At 35.9% G+C, this 16,729-nt stretch overlaps 1 protein-coding gene and 1 long non-coding RNA gene across 4 annotated transcripts in view; one reads left to right on the forward strand and one right to left on the reverse strand.

Moving 5' to 3' along the window:
• The window catches only part of LOC129135754 (uncharacterized), a 276,296-nt gene extending 262,670 nt beyond the window's left edge, over window positions 1-13,626 (forward strand). The window contains exon 3 of the long non-coding RNA XR_010159649.1: window positions 13,485-13,626. This is a non-coding gene — a long non-coding RNA (uncharacterized LOC129135754). The remainder of the gene's footprint in view (window positions 1-13,484) is intronic.
• Window positions 1-16,729, reverse strand: part of RSPO2 (R-spondin 2) — a 191,536-nt gene that overhangs the window by 5,657 nt on the left and 169,150 nt on the right. The gene's annotated exons all lie outside the window — the stretch shown is intronic.

The following is a 16,729-nucleotide window of genomic DNA, read 5'->3' on the forward strand; positions in this document are numbered from 1 at the left end:
CTGGTAAGGCATATGCCTGACTCTTAGTCTCTATGTTTATAGAATGAAAATACTACAGTCATCATTCACTAGAAAGTTATGAGACACTGTGAAAAAGTTGTGGCCCTAGGATGAAAGGAAGATGTGTAGAATATCACTGGCAAGACAAGATTATCCTCAAAATGAACAAAATTAGAAAGATACTATCAAAGCCACATTCTAACTAATGTAATTACATTGACTTGCTCACATGTGGAAATGGTCCAAGAGCATAACCTATCAACTCTTCTGCAGAGAAATATGAACAATTCCTTATGGAAATACTGCTACCATCCAGCTGTGAATTGCTGCTATTAGAATCAGAAACAGGGTAGATTATTTTGAACCAAGATATAGGCAGACTCACAAATTACATGAAGCTGTGCAAATGCCAGCTCCACTGCCAGTCAGACAGTGATTTCATTCTTTCATAAACTCTCAAAGTCAAAGGTCTTCAAATGCTCTCTTTCCTCTCACTGGGTATAGGTAAGAATCTTTCCATCACTGGAAAAATGTTTCTTGTACATCCCTCAGAGTAAAGCACCGAGGCTGTCTAGAGTTTCCATAATGCTGTGTGTTTTAAGAAAGGCTTTTAATGGAAGAAAACTAAAGAAAAATTTCAGTAGCTTTGACTATAAAAGAGATAAAAGCTTCTCTCTCTATATATATGTATACGTAATACATGGACATACCTACATACATATATAAACACACAAGCTGTGGAAAGTAAGCCACAATTATGACAAATATAATTAACTGGAATTTACTGTTGTAGCCACAACTGCGACAAAACTAGGACTGAGTTTTACTGATTTTTAAGTTTGTAATGCTCTAACTTGAAACCTGGGCTTCACTGAATTATAAAATTCAACATGGAGATTTCGAAATCACCTCAGAGAGATTCAGTCATTCTTCAAAGCCACTAAAACTTAGGGACAAGAAACCTGTGTAACCACCAACCTGGCAGATATTGTCATATTTCAGAGAACACTCTGGAAGCAGAACATGAAATGCTCCTTTTACATCTAAAGTCAGAAGGACTGAGTTGTAAATGATGAGCAGTACTGTACCATTTTTTTTTCCATATGGGCAACTTGATTTTGCCCAAGAATGAGTAGCAAGAGGTATTTATTTAAGATTAGTGATTGTCTAGAAAACACCAACTGGTTTCTAAAATATTTTTTAAAGTTCATTTAAAAATAGACGAGACCTAAACAATTCATAAAGGAAATAAAAATAGCTAATAAATATATTTAAATAATCAAATCTCACAATTAAAACCTCCAAATAAGATGAGATGCCACTACAAAGATCCTTAAAAGTAAAAATATCTAACACTTGTAAGAATGTCATGAGACAGGCAACAGGATGCATTGAGAATATAAAATTGATACAGCCTTTCTGAAAAGCCATCTGCCAATGTGTAGAAAAGGATTAAAAAATATTCTTAACTTTTGACTCAGATCTAGGACTCTATCCCTCAGAACATAATCTAAACTTGGACAAAGATTCATGCACAGGGATCTTTAATACTGAAAAAATTGTAACGTACTTAAATGTCCTGACTACACTTTTCATGACCTCTTCTTTTTGTGATTACTGAGGGAATAAAGTTTGTTTTCCCTTTATGAATGCAAGTATTTTATATTTTATATTTTTAGTAATAGCATTTTATATTTTTATTTTAGAAATAGCATTTTATATTTTTATATTTTATATTTTAAGTAATAACAATTAACTTTATATCCAGGAATACTACTGTTGGATATCACTAAAACTTATCATAAATGGATCTAAGAAAAAGCCTGTAATACAAAAGCATTCCTACTATAATGGAAATGATAGTAAGCGGATTCTTTTGCAGAGTCATCACTTGTAATTAGATCTGAAATATAAAAGCTTAAAAACTATTGGCCTAAACACTTCAGACATTAAGAATGGAGGTTTGTTAGTTCTTGAAGCTTTTTTCCTTCTAGAAAGCAGTTCAAGTGGGCAAATATGATGAGCAGGACTGGGATCTACCACACTATGTCCTATGTAGCCTAAGATAAAAATCTTTCTACTGTCCATATAGTTCAGAATAACACATTTATTTTAGTTGAAAAATAAAAATTGTAGTGTATAACATGATATTGTGATGTATGTATATAATGTGATATGGTTAATCAAGCTAATAATCAAGCGAATTAACACATCCATCACCTAATATGCTTTTTTCTTGTGTGAGAACATTTTAAATCTACTCTTTGCAATTTTCAAGTATAAGAGTTATATAAGTAAAATGCACAACCAATACATATATATTTAACACATATACATTTTACTTACATGTATTAAAAATAAATTTACATTTTACTTATTCACATAATGTAAATGGGCATATTTTAATTATTTTTATTTTACTTATTTACATAATGTAAAATGTAAATAAAATAAGAGTTACTTATTTACACTGGCTGTGGAGTCAGAAGTGAGGGTAAGGTGGAAAGAGTAAAGGAAATGAATCAATTGTGGCTCTTTACTGACAGCACAAAGTGTTGTCAGTTCCTTTTAAGGCATTTTCAGTAACAATCATTTGGTTTTCTAGAAATGCACCTCTTCTTTTCACTAAAAAGATTTTACAGATAGCTGTGTTTTGAAAGGACTGGCAACATCTAATCCTTCAATAATGGTTTGCTATCATTTTCCTTAAGAAAAAATAATCTAGAGACAAAGCAATAAACATTAAAGTGTTGAAAATAATAACAAGCCACCTGCTGAGAGTTTACTTGAATGTCAAGTAGTAACTTAGAAGATTTTTCAAAGGGTCACTTAGTCATTTCATCTTCATAAAAGAGCATGTGCTTTTAAAATCTACACATGATCTAGAGATAACTTACAAGAGTTGTTCTTCTTGCAAGACTACTGAGGGTGACAACTGTCCAAAATAAATAACGGACAAAATTTACTTCTCTCAACATACAAATGTGACAATCATTCAGAATATCAGGATTCAGACTACTTACTACCTGCACAGGTTTACACTAATTTGTAAAAGCTATTTCAATCAGCCAGTTTAAATGGGAAGCCTCTGACTGTTACTATTCTTTCATCTGTAAAAATTTACCGTATTTTTTTAATCTAAAATAGTATGAAATTATGAAATGGCTTCTTTAAGACTTCAATTTTTCTCATAGAAGACATTTTATTAGGAGTCAGATCTGTTACCCATTTTGTTGACAGGAAGTCCTATTTGGTTTTAAAATTTTATTTCATGTTCAAAATGATGGAAATGGAAAAAAAAGCTAACCCTGAAGATCACCTGAACCTTTATAAATGAACTGTATTAAGAAAAGCTAACCCTGAAGAAGATCACCTGAACCTTTATAAATGAACTGTATTTACCACTACGGTTTCCTGCACACGGTATTTCAAAAATTCTCAGAAATTCCTCATTTTACAGCTCTGAAGAAAATCTGTTCTTCGAGTGTATGACATGGCTTTTAAAGGGGCAGTAAGAATATTCCATAACCTTTTTCAGCTTTCTTGAAGCAATAAGGACTACAACAAGGTAATCTGAATGAGATTTGGGCTTGTTTCTTAAATCCGTAGTCCGTCAAAGAGAAACACAAAACAGTTTGAAGACAGGATTCTGTGGTGTTTCACATAGGTAAGCACAAACAAGAAGAGATAGTTTTAAAACTATCTAAAATTATTTTCATAAATACTTTAGGTTAATTGTAAAGGACAAACTTTTCAGAGCAGTAGAAACAGTAAAATACGACTCTATTTGTGTGAAAAAATAAATGCACAATTCTACCACAAGGGGGCAATAATTCACTTTTACAGTAAGAGTACTGGTTAAGAGATGGTTTTTTAAAACAATGTACAGGGCAACTTTGGGGCTCTAATTTCTTAAATACTTTTTGTTGAACCCCCAATGGAGGCTTTTTATTTCTTTCTAACCATAGGTAATCTCTTTAGTGGACTAAAGATTAACAAGACCCAAGTACTGCACAAGGTAAAAATATAATTGCACTGCTGTTAAAAAGATATTTGGGCTAATGAGAGAAGAAAAGAAAATTAAGAAGGAAAATCTGCTATTCAAATACTGATTTAGAGAAAAAGCATTATTCACAAATTCTTGTTGTCACTTTCTTATGGGAAAGTTAAACTACCTGCAAATAACAGGTTCTTATCTTGGATTCCTTATTTATAAGAATAGAGATGTAAAACTGCAAATGATCTTCACTAACTTCTGGTGCAGAAAGTCACATAGATTTGACATCAAGGGTGAAAGCTGTTTGGTGGTGATTCCTGACAAGTTGGCCTTCCAGCACCACAATGAGTTGGCTGCACTGGTGAGGGTGGAAAGACAGCAAATATACTAGGCAATTTGCTAGGCCCTGCTGTAGTCCACTTCTGCAAGGTGGTTTAGATATGAAGCAACTGAAGCACAGAAGATCTAGAGTGACCCCTACCCATGCTTCTACAGCTAATTAGAAGGGGAAACCTGTGCTCTGAGCCTAGTTCAGCTATTCTCTCATATACTTTCCCAGTTTTTTTTTTTTTGAGATGGAGTCTCGCTCTGTCGCCCAGGCTGGAGTGCAGTGGCATGATCTTGGTTCACCGCAACCTCCGCTTCCTGGCTTCAAGCGATTCTCCTGCCTCAGCCTCCTGAGTAGCTGGGATTACAGGCACATGCCACCATGCCTGGATACTTTTTGTATTTTTAGTAGAGACAGGTTTTCACCATGTTGGTCAGGCTGGTCTCAAACTCCTGACCTCGTGATCCTCCTGCTGGGATTACAGTACAGGCATGAACCACCATGCCCGGCCACTTTCCCAGCTTTAAAGGTCAATAAATAAGGATAGTCATTTTTCAAGTTATTGAGTCATTTTGCAAGGAGGGCAAAGAAGCACTGAAGACAATATTACCCTGACTGAGTTCCACAAAAAAAGTCATTGACCTCATCCTAACTCTGAAACCCTGTATGAACTGGTAAATTCTGCATAAATAACAACTTCTCTGTAACTTAGATTTTCTGTAAATTTATACTGCATTGATTCACTGCTTATTCTTTTTCTTACATTTTAGCAAGATGCAGGCTATAAAGTTTCCTAAGTAAGGCGAGATGGTGAACACTCCTACTTTGTACCAGGCCCTATAAGTGCTTTATATCCATTTTCATTTAATTGAATGTTTTGGGGGAAAAGGTAAGGACTCAAACTGTGCTGCCAGGATGTTGTACAGGTGCCTGCCCTAAATTTACTCAAAATAAATGCAGATAAATATCAAGCTCATTTGGCACTCCTAAATTAAGTCAGAAAAACCATCAGGTTTGCAGAGAAAATGATTCAGCTGTTTTCATTTGATTAGGAGGTATGGGATAACCAGAAAAGAATTAAGTTCCTCCATAGCTGACTTCATACTATAACGGAACGTACCTTTTAAAATAATTCCATTAGAACAAGAAGATGTAATACCTTCCTCTTGGTCTTAAATCAATAACCATTAACTAAATGAAAAACAAAAAGTAGTAGCCCAAGAAATGACATTTAAGACCATTGTCATATGGCAGCATTTATTTAATTTGGATTCAACACAATTTCTATGGAACTTGACACACAAGTGAAAAGAAAGTAATGGTTTATACATGGCAGCTATATAAGATAATGAGACTGGGCATGGTACACGCCTGTAGTCCCAGCTACTCAGAAGCCTAAGGCAGAAGGATTGCTTGAGTCCAGGATTTTGAGGCTGCAGTGAGCTATGATCATGCCACCATACTCCAGCCTGGGTGACAAAGCAATACCCTGTCTCTTAAAGAAAACGGTATAGGTTACTGGTCCAAGCCAACAGTTCAGTTAAGTGGCAGGTCTTACATGAACACAGTCAACACAAGATAATATGAGGGGATGTATGCTCCACAAAGAATCATAAATACATTCCCCACTCTGTGCCCTGCAGCACTTTGAACCTCCCTCATTGTAATATTTACCACCTTCTATTGCAATTTTGTTTGGCTGTATATCATGGTTACTAGTTTGTAAATAATTAAAAATAGGTTGGGCATGGTGGCTCATACCTGTAATCCCAGCACTTTGGGAGGCTGAGGTGAGAGGATCACTTGAGGCCAGGAGTTCAAGACCAGCCTGGACAACACAGGGAGATCCCATCTCTATTTTTAAAAAATGTTAAAACATAATTTAAAATAGCTACAATGTAATGTGCCATAGCATCCTGGTTAGAGTCTTCCCAAAAATCAAGTTACAGATATTCAATTACACTCATGTCAACTGAGAGTTGGAGCAAAGATATAAGGGCTACATCTAAACACTGAAAGTGGTCAGGAACCAAAGCCATACTTTGTCATCTACTGTTCAATGAACTCTCCTGTTCTTCCCAGGCTCCCCCACGGCTTCTGGCCTCAACTTCAGCTTTGTACATGGTCTATGTAGGCTACACTCTATCCCTGATAAACCCTGTGACTTTTTGGCTTACCTCCCTCTTATAATAGCCTCAGTCCTCTTTTGTCTCAATTGCATATTCTCTAGAGAGGAATTCAACATGCCTTAGTCGCCACAGAGCCATGGATGCCTGAACAGCTCTTGGATGGATCACTCCCAGGCCTAACCTGGAGAAGTAGCAGGGTACAACATGATACTAGCCTTGGCAGGCATCTAGAATACAAGGTTAAGAACATGAGTCTGGGGAGTCAGACAGCCCTAGATTCAAAGCAGAGTTATGCCACTTAGAAACTAGACATCTTGGACTAGACACTTTTTCTAAACCTTAGTTTTCTCAATTCTAAACTGGTAGTAACAATGATGCCTGCTTCAGCATCTGTATAAGGAAAGAGAATATGTATAAAATTTCACATATTATACCTGGCACACAAACACTAAATAAACGATAGCGCTATATAAGGTGCCCTACTTGTATTATTTCTAATCCTTACAGCAACTCGCAAAGCAAGCATTATTTCTATTTTGCCGATGAGGAAATAGGTTTCGAGAAGTTAAGTAAATAGCACAAAATCACATAGCTCAGCAGTGATTCAAACCAACATCTGGCAGATTCTAAAACCTGTACTTTTTCCACTATAGTCTTCGGATCCCTTGTGCCCAGCAAAATGCCTTTGATCTCGTAATCATTTAAATGGCTGCTGAACAAACAAATTAATAAGTAAATACTAGGCTGGAGAAGGGCATCAGCCTTCCTGCTCAATCCCACACAATATCAGGGTTCCCTTGGGTCCCATTAGATCCCTGATGGGCCTGGCCTACAACCCATATTCCTCAAATCAGTTATTCCCTGGGGTTAAGACATTCAAAGCCTCAGTTTCCCAGGGTCAAGCAACACATTTAGCAGCTCCAACTCCATAACAACAGTGTGCTTATGGCAAAACTCAAGGAAAAAAACAAAAAATACAGGATGCTTATTTTTCAGCTGAGTCAGAAAAAGTTTAAACCTGTGGTTCCAAAAGCCAGCTCACAGGCCAGAAGTAAAACAATCCTCCAGGGAACTTAAAAAAGATTCCCTAGCCATGCACCAACTCCTGAAAGCCCAGAATATTTTTTAAGCTTCATAGATGACTTAGTGCGAAGTTAACTGCATGCAATTCTAGAGCATAAAGTACTGCTGAAAGGGTGTGCAAACCTCTTTCTGCCTGGACTCCCTTCCCTGGGATCTATTTGTAGGCAATCCCCCAAGAAGCAAGCAAGCAGAAATTAAGCTTCCAGTGTGGGGAGGCACACCCATGGGTACACACCCAGGGGTAGGGCCCTTATCTTTATGTTCTGGCCAAGGTGGAGTAGGTCACTTGTGCTATAGCGGATTCATCTCTCCTGTGGACATATTCCAGAAACTGGAGTTACTCTACAGAATATCTCTATTCATGAACAGGTTCTTTTTAAAAGGCTGTCTAGTTCATTTGCAAAAATTCTAAAGAGACTAAGAAAATTGCAGTTGAAAATAAATCAAATTGATAATCAAGTTTGGGGCTTCTGCCTAACTAAGGAATGCAGAGTTGGCACTTCAAAAACTAAAAAGATGAGAAAAGTACCTCTCAGTCCAGGTGACACAAATACCAGTGGTATCAAGATATTTGCTGGATTACAGAAAAAAGGCAAGAAATATTTTTCTTTTAGATGCTGAGTTTCTTCCAAATTATTAAAATCAAATAAATGTAAGTAGTGTGCCAAGTACCAAGTGCTGAGCATAACTCATTTCATATTTAAAATATCCCTATGAAATACTTTATTCCTTTTTTATTTTGTAAAGTTTTCTTATTGATACATAAGAGCTGCACATATTTTCATGGTACATGTGATAATTTAACATTCATATAATCAAAGAAAGGTAATTGGGATAAATATTTAAGGTGAAGGATATCCCAAATTTTCAGAAGAATCTGAGGATCAGAGAGGTAAAGTAAACCTAAGATGCCACAGGCAGTAAGTAGTAGAGTTGGGATTTGAACTCATGTAGTCTGGTCCCAAAGCTTACCCTCTTGTCCATTATAAGACTTACATAAATATAATCCTGAGTGGGAGGAGAGGAAGGAAATGGCCAATGTTACTCTCTTCCCTTCTGTCATAAATTCCTGCAAACCCCATGAACTGGTCATTCCTTTAAGTGGCTGAATCTTTAAATTCATAAAATGAAGCCTGGGACCATGATTGGTTTGATACAAGACGAGGATAACCAATGGTATATTTTGTTATTCCTACAGGACAAAGAAAGTAACAAACATTTGCCAAAATAGTCTCTATCCACAAGACCAGACAAATATTTTGGTCACTTCAGAATCTTTGTCAACTACCCAAGTAGAGGCAATGGATTTCAATTAGGGGAAAAATATTTGAGAAGGAACTCTAACATGTTTGGCATACCTCACGATTATTAGAGACAGCACATTTCCAAGGTTGTAAGAAATCTACAGCCTTGCTGGATTATCTTGATACTAAATATCTTTGTCTATAACTACCAAATATTAAAACAGGAGAACATAGTTAATTATCTTTTACAAGCGGCCTCATATTTAATGAAATGAGTTCATGTCTCCTCAACTGAAAATGGCATTCTACTCTCCAGAAAAAGTATAGAGACTGTTAAACATACAATATAAACTAAAATCAAAGGAAGCTACTACATGTATACACACACATATAAATGCAACAAGTATCTGTAATAAGTTTTCCAAGTATTGCTTATTGTCATGCTTCTATCAGTATGTTCTTGTCAGTTTTACTTAACTCAGGCGTTAAAGCATGAGAAACCAACAGTTTAAAAATAGCATTTAGAAATTTTAAATGTAATGAAAATTATTTAAAATGAATCACCAGTGAATCAGAGGTATCCAAGAAGAGATTCACAGTCCAAACTACCATAATTTTTGTAAAAGACATTACCTGGAGATTGACATATAAAGAGTATCAGTGACTTATGATGAATACAAAACAAACCTTCCATGATCTTAGCAGGGCAGGTTCAAGGACCTGTAGTGAAACTTGAGCTAAATTGGTGAGTGCCTTTGAGTTGAAGTCTATGCCAGTAACAGTGAACAGGAACAGTAAACATAAGATGGTCGCTGAATATTTACTGTGCTCAAATACTGCATTCTGTTTGGCTTTTGATGATTTAAGGCAGCAGATCCAAATAAGAGTTCCAAAAAATCAAAATAATCATAGGTACTTTGAGAAGACTACAGAGAATGCATTGTCAAGAAATTTAAAAAGATGTCAATGCTCACAGAATAGGTAAAAAAAAAAATTACCTTTTAACATTTCTATTATAAAAATAGAAGTGTTTTCTACTGTTTACTATGTAACTAATCAAAAACAGAATTGCAACTACAAAGATATAACATAGTTATAATAATGCCTTTATGTATTAGAAAAGCTAGACACTGAGTTATTGAGAACAGATGTAAATAAACCTTCCTCCTTTAGAATTTTCAAAAATTAGTTACCTATTTTCATTACAGTAGCTTAGAAATCAGAAGGAATTAATGAATTAAGACACTTCTGGAAATTCCTTCCAATCAGTTTGATTCTAATACAAAACAGACAAAATTTGTGGGTAATAAATTGTAAAGAAGATCAATATGTAAGTGTATTTTAGGTGCCTTTATGTGTTTTCCTAATCTTCCTGTAGAAAAAAAATTAAATTCCAGTAATACAATGCCCAGGGCTCATCATCTAAATGTTTTATTAATAGCCAGATTGGTTCTAACATATATCTTTCTTTGAAAGACAACTGCAGCTGTTTTAATGACCATTGAATCTTAAATTCGGGGTCACTGATAGTTTCAGTGCAATGAAGTAGGCCACCCAAAAAATTATGGAGACTATGCACAATTTCCCCGAGATGTGTATGTTTTTGTGTCTTCATATGTGCATGTGTATCTAAAATATACTTTTCCATAGAACACATCTGGGCATATTGGTGAGAAGACAGTTTACTTCTACATAAATGTGTGTTTTTAGGATTATGACTAACAAATTGCAAATATCCTTAAATGTAAAGCCAAAAAATCTGGATATTTAAAAATTATTGGAGACATCCCATAACTGTAGCCATATTAAAGGGAATCTGTAGCTCCATTTTGGGGTGTCTGGGTTGGTGAGTATCCTAGGGTCTGCCAACACCTTCTTCCTTCTCCCGACTGGTTCTGTAGCACCGTGGTGGGGTGTCTGTCTTGGTTTGGCTTCTGGGAGGTCTCAGTTGACTCTCCCTGACTAGTAGAAAGAATCTTAGTTTGGGAGACTTCTCAAACAGGAAGATTTCAGGGAGATTTCTCAGATGGAGAATAGAAGGATAGTTTGGAAGGTATACTCTTGGAGTTCTTGGTTAGGGATCTGATTTGGAAGGCCTTCTATCCTTCTCATCTTTGTGTGTGTGTGTGTGTGTATGTGGAGTGGATCTCAGAAGGAACTGCTGAAAGTCCAGCAGGTCTAACTCAGAGAACCCTCCTTATTTGTCTGGTCACATTCGGTGAGCCCTGAAGAGAGTTCAACAGGCCTGTCTTGGGACGACTATCCACTCTTCGCAGGTGACTAGTGTCTGTTTTGTTATGTGTATTTTGCTGGGATGAAAAATGTTAATTTGGTTCCCCTGCGGCCTATTGGGCAACATCTTGCAAAATTGAGAATCTTTTGCCTATGTTTCCATAAAACAGAAAAGGGTGGGTTTATCTTTGGGGATCTGGCTTTGCCCTACAGCTGTGTCTACTTATTAGGCCCTAGAAACTGCATGCTTTCCTGGCCCTGTTCTCCAAGAGCTTCACCCTGAAGCCAGGAATCCAACTAAGAAACTGGCAAATGAAAAACTGTACAACTACTATATCTTCTGTCTACTTATATGTGTTGTATATGTGATGTTTATATATAAAAGAGCTCTGATTAATTGGCTTAGAAAAATAAGTTCTAAAATCAAGTATTTTGTCAGAGAAACAAACTTTAATGACTTTTTCTTCATGTGACTTCAAAATGTAGACATTTGGTCTAAATTAAGGTCATATATCACATTTGCTAAATGCTTTGTCATAAACTGCCTCTGACATTTAAAAAATTGTTCAATATACCTACTCCGGAGCACTAGATTCTAGATGAGACCTGAGGACATGTGGAGTTAGCCATGCCCCACCTAGTTACTATGCTGGGAAAAGTCAGACCTTATTTGCCTGATGGCCTAGACTCCACACCTAGTACATAATTAAAATCACTTACTTGTCAGGTTTTCACCGAAAATAAAGGTTGCTAACAGTTAACATTGTAACATGTAATTGAGACTACTGGAGAAACAGTTTTACATACAAAGTGCATAAGAAAAGTGGAATATGTTTTTGGTAAAAGATTATAAGAAGGCATGGGAATATGGCTTTTGTTAAAGGAAATGTAATTTTTTCTAGTTCAGACAAACAGAGTAACAGAGTAACAGAGTAATGGGACAAAACTGAAGACTTAAGCAAGAGAAAAGGGTTGGTCTTGTAAAGAAAGTTCTGTGGGTATGAGCAAGTTGGCTAAGATTTGAAGGGAATTATTTAATTGTTTTTCCATAGGTTAAATATTAAAATAAAAGCACACTAATGAGGGGCCAGAATCTCAGTCCATGTGCCCAAATAACATGGTTTTCTTAGAAAATTAATCTGTTGTGTAACAGAAAATTGTAAAGCATCCTAAAAAGTTTATGAAAATGTTACCTTATGGTCAAACTAATTAAAACTGGATAGATTTGTAAAATTTTATTTAAAAACTAGCTTTAGCATTAAAGATGCACTAATGCAAAAATGCCATTTTGTTTTCTCTTTTGAAATATTTTTATGCAATATTAAAACATAATGAAAGGTTTTTGTTTGTTTGCCCTTTTGGGTAAATAACAAGGGGAAAGAAAGAGGAGAGAGAAGGGACAGATTCCACTGGCCTCATGCTATCTTCATTGGGTCTGGTTTGAGAAGCCAAGTTTCTTCTATCAATCAGAGTAAAGGTTTTTGCCTTTAAAATTTTTTTGAGGCCAGGCAGGTGGCTCATGCCTGTAATCCCAGCACTTAGGGAGGCCAAGGCAGGCAGATCAGCTGAGGTCAGGAGTTCGAGACCAGGTTGGCCAACATGGTGAAACCCCATCTCTACTAAAAATACAAAAATTAGCCGAGCATGGTGGTGGGTGCCTGTAATCCCAGCTACCTGGGAGGCTGAGGCAGGTGAATCACTTGAACCCAGGAGGTGGAGGCTGCAGTAAGCCAAGATCACACCATTGCACTCCAGTCAAAAAAATAAAATAAAATTGAGTTACTATTTCAGATAAATGAATAATCTGTGATCCTATTTTGTGATATCCAGTGTTTTAAACCTTTGATATTTGACAAACTTTCCAAAATCAAATTATTAAGTATGTCATTTTCTGGCCTAACTAATCCTTTAGACATTAGGTCCCCTGAAGTCTCAAATCATGTGTTTGGCTTATTTGGTATGAAAGTCATACAGGAAGCATTGTCAAATATGAAATGGTGTTTGGCTTTCTTTGGACTATATTTGTATAAATACGTTACTGGTGTATGTTCCAAAATTATGTGGAACTCCCATAATTCTGATGACTTAGTGTATGTCATTAATAGTTATAATTGTTATGTAAAATTGTTGTATGCCACAGAAGTAACCAAAATTCCTAGTCAATTGTGGCTTTAATAATGGCTGTTTTGTCCTCCACAGACAATTGTTGTCTTGTTTTGTTCCTCTTCAAAAGGTGGTTTAGAATCAGCTATAGGACTTTTTATGGGTGCTATTGAATGCACGTTTCTAATAACTTTAGAGAATGTGACGTTAGAATAGAGAAAAAGACTTTTGGGACTCTCATGGAAAGCTGAAATCTTCATAAATATCAAGCATAACAGGAGTTAATTGAATGGACTGAACTAATAGACAAGTAATCTTTTTTAAAAACTTTTTTGCTTAAAACGTTGTTGATCCTTTTTGTTTTCCAGGGCCAAGAAAATGTCTTCTGAGCTATGTACAGCATTTTTAACAATTGAGTAAAATATACTCCTATGAACAAAATTTTGAGCATATTTATTTTTCTCTACCTGATTCTTCCAGAATTTGGAAACTATTTGTGAGTATTCTCAATTTATGGCAATGTAGTTGTTTGCATAAGTGTAATAAAAATCTGTTTTCTTTGGTTATTTTACCAAGGCTTTGACTGGAATGATATGCCTTCTTTAAAGAATCAAAGTTGACTCAGAGTCACTAAGACCCTCTTGAGAAATCTGGCCTCATATCTTGTCTGTACAGTCCCTGTACAAGGTTCCTGACCTGTGGTAACTAAAGAATATCACTTTCTAACAGACCCAGGAGCCCCAAGTGATCTTAGGACCTCCAGAGGAGAAGAATTTACCCAGCTCCTAAGTATTCAAGGATACAAACCCATGGCTGGCCTCAGCTTTTAAAAAGTCTTATCTGAGATTCCTTATGGAACACAGTCCCATCAAAGCCAATTTTAAAAGCCTATGTGAAAAAATAATTATTCTCGCTGCACTTTATGCACATAATCAGGCCAAGTACAATAAGACTATAGTTTATTTTTTAAACAAATCAGTTCTATCATGATTTGTTTTTAATAGAAAATGGGGACTGGAGAGAGAAAAAAATATGCTTCAAAAGAAAAACTATAGTATATCTGTTGTTAGCTGTTCTTGAATTTTTTCTGCAGTTTGGAGTAAATCCTAAATTCTTTGTGGGCTACAAGTCCCAAAACTAATGCTTTCAAATATTTACTTTTAAAACTGGGAGTTGCACTTCTTACCCTAGTCGGTATTAAAACTATAGATAACAATACTAACACCTTTGCCATGTAAGCCTTGGAACCCCAGCCAGGCCTGCATGGGTATGCTCAGACAGTTGCAAAGCAGTTTCACTCCTCTTACCTTGGGGTCAACACCTACCCCCACTATTCCCCTGATCAGCACGAAGAAGTTAGAGCAGTTGTCACCCTTTTTCTACCTTCTTTAGCCAACATATTAAGATTTAAGGTGTTATAAAACCCAAAAGGAGGGATTGAAACTACCATTGCAAAATTATAACTGAGATAGTGAAAGAGATTTGACTTAACCAACTCTGACTTGCTTCTAACCTCCAAGCTGTCTTTGTTTATTCCTGGGCCTAGGCTGAACTAACTTTGGGATGAACTTACTTTATAGTTTAAAACAAAGACGATAATAGCCCTTTCACAAAACAAACCTCCCTCTTGACTGGGGACTAGACTGCCTTTGTAAGACCAAGAAATTAGCCACAAGATTAGAAATTATGATTTAGGAGTCATGCAGCTGGAAGCTACAAGATTCTGACCCTCTGTAACCTGCTCCTAAGATCAATGCTTGAGATATTTTGCAGACCCTGCACTTGACGGATTAGCTGGCACCAGCCAGATTGATAAACTGGCTCATCTGACCTTGTGGCCCCCACCCAGGAACTGACTCAGCACAAGATGACAGCTTCAGCTCCCTATTATTTCATCTCTGACCTGACCAATCAGCACTCCTGGCTCACTGGCTTCCCTCCACCCACCAAGTTGTCCTTAAAAACTCTGATCCCTGAATGCTCGGGGAGACTGGTTTGAGTAATAATAAAACTCTACTCCTCTGAAAAGAAAAAGTTACAAAAATTAAAGAAATAAAAATTATAATAAGAGTTGCAAAATTGCTATAGTAAAAGTTTATGAGTCAAAACGAATCACTGCTACTTTTCTGGCTCTGATGAAGAACATTTTTCACTGAACAGCAAAGCTTCAAGAGTCCAGTTTTTTATGCCACAAAATAAGGTGAAATAAAGTCTATTAGCTAGGGACAGGACAAGACTTATCTCCCTCCAAGTTCCTGTATATATGAACAAGATATGGAAATGACCAAAAATCTGGATGAGGCAGGTTATGTATTAGGAGGAAGAGAGAGAAGGAGGGAAGAAGGAGGGAAGAATGATGCCTGCCAGATGTGAAGAGTTGATTCTCTCTCTTTCTTAAGGATGAGACTTTAATTACTATGGCTACCACCTAAATACACATTGGCTTAGGGGATCATTTTATAAAAACCTTCTCATTTAATAATAATTCACTGAGATCACAAATATGGCAGGTAAACATTTTATTCATGACAGGATATGATTTTTGAAGCTACTTGTTAGAGCTTATAAATTGGTATTAAGATCGCTTTGTCATTGATCCTATCCAAAAGGTTTCTATAATGCCAACTCCAAAAAAACTAAATCATAAGGAGCTTCTAAAAACATGATCCTCTAGGGAAGTCTGCAATGGAAACATTAAATGTGACAATATTTGGATCATATGCCACTTTAAGTCATTAAAGTAAAAAGAAAAGTAGGATTCAAGCATAAATCCCCTTCCATATTTATTCCATATAACTGCATAAATGGTGCATTTCACAATTTGAGTACACTGATTGATTGAAATACTGTGGTTCTTCCACTAAAATCATGAGTGTTTCCCAGTGCCAGAAAGACTTTATTTTAGAAGTAGAAATTAGATACGTTCCCATTAAGGATTATATGAATGCATAATGTTATTCAGGTAAAGAGTTCCTTCCCCAAATGCCACTATGGGAATTTTCTATATTATCAATTACAGCTGGTACATACCTGTATATGTATACATTCAAAATTAAGTGCAAGAAGTTAAAACGTAAAGTAGATTAAAAATAATGAAGTGTTCACGTATACATCTGGTTTAAGTGTAAAATGGTACAACCTGTCTGGAATGCAATAGACAGCTGTTTTAAACTTCTTCAAAAAGTGTGTACTTTTTGATTCTTTTAATGCAATTAGAGGACTAACATGAGAAAAATATTTGAAAGGCAGAAAAGGATGTTAGCACAGATAGTCACTGCAGATTGATGTATATAATTAGACATGGACTCAACCTAGAGGTTAAACACTGAAGGAATTTTTTGGTGGGTACATTATACCCTAAAATAGATTATACAGCTATTAATGTTGTCTGTAGTGACTTTTTAATGACTAGAAAACACACTTCTGATAGAAAATAAGTTTTGAAAAATTTCTAAGACTATAGAAAATTGTTTTGATTAGCAGATTTTATACACACACACACACACACACACACACACACTCCCCTTTAGAAAAAAAGAAGAGAAGAAAAAATTTACTCTTCCATTGTGAGATAAGAGGCAGTGGTGAGTTTTTAAGTTTCTGTACTGTCTAG

The sequence above is a fragment of the Pan troglodytes genome, chromosome 7, assembly GCF_028858775.2.
Source record: "Pan troglodytes isolate AG18354 chromosome 7, NHGRI_mPanTro3-v2.0_pri, whole genome shotgun sequence".
Lineage (NCBI taxonomy): Eukaryota > Metazoa > Chordata > Mammalia > Primates > Hominidae > Pan > Pan troglodytes.